At 41.1% G+C, this 964-nt stretch overlaps 1 long non-coding RNA gene across 1 annotated transcript in view; it reads right to left on the reverse strand.

Moving 5' to 3' along the window:
• Positions 1-505: 505 nt before the first annotated feature.
• The window catches only part of LOC125145269, a 1,156-nt gene continuing 697 nt past the window's right edge, over positions 506-964 (reverse strand). The window contains exon 2 of the long non-coding RNA XR_007143610.1: positions 506-839. This is a non-coding gene — a long non-coding RNA (uncharacterized LOC125145269). The remainder of the gene's footprint in view (positions 840-964) is intronic.

Genomic DNA, 964 nt, shown 5'->3' on the forward strand with positions numbered 1-964 from the left:
AAATTAGTACGTATTGTTATTTTTACCATTTTGTTGTCCATTTATTGTATTTTTCTTCTGTTTTGATTCTGTGGTCATAAATAAATAAATAAATAAAGTATTTTTTTTTTCTTTCTTTCTTTCTTTCTTTCTTTCTTTCTTTCTTTGTTTTGATACACTACAGTACAGAAGCTCAGTCTAATCCACAAAAGGTGTGTGACAATGAGCCGGAATCTGCAACAACAACAGCTACACACACACACACACACACACACACACACACACACACACACACACACACACACACACACACACACACACACACACACCAGCTTGTAAACGAAGCTCTCCCTCTGGGGAATGGGCGAGCCGCAGGGAGGAGTGAGGAGTTCTGACTGCTGACCTTCTGCACCATCAGACGCCTCACTATGAGATTTCTCATCCAGATTCAGGACGAGTTCAGAAGCCATGATTTATTCATCCACTCAGGAGGACGGCGAGAACGCTGAGAATAATACGCCAGAGGTGTGGTGCAAAATATAGAGTGTGTTTTCTCTCTTATCGTTTTATTCTCTTACAGTCTATGATGGAAAAAAAACAATAACAACAAACGACAACAACAACAACAACAGAGTGATGCATCATGGGATTATTTGGTCATTCTGTCTGACCACAGTGTATTCACATAAACACTCAGAACACACACACACTCCTATGTCCATGTCCTGAGCTTGACACTGAGTGTAATTCCCTCAGCATCAACACAAGTTCTCTCAGTTGTGCTCCCCTGAGACGGTTCTCCATGGGCTCGGTTCCTCTCAGGTCCGGATGTGTCTGTTCTCACGCTGCTCTCTGTATGACTGAGGAAACAGGGATCATTTAACTCCCTGTTTATGGAGTATGTATGTATGTATGTATGTATGTATGTGTATATATATATATATATATATGGATGGATGGATGGATGGATGGATGGATGGATGGA

Source organism: Tachysurus fulvidraco, chromosome 7 (assembly GCF_022655615.1).
Source record: "Tachysurus fulvidraco isolate hzauxx_2018 chromosome 7, HZAU_PFXX_2.0, whole genome shotgun sequence".
NCBI lineage: Eukaryota > Metazoa > Chordata > Actinopteri > Siluriformes > Bagridae > Tachysurus > Tachysurus fulvidraco.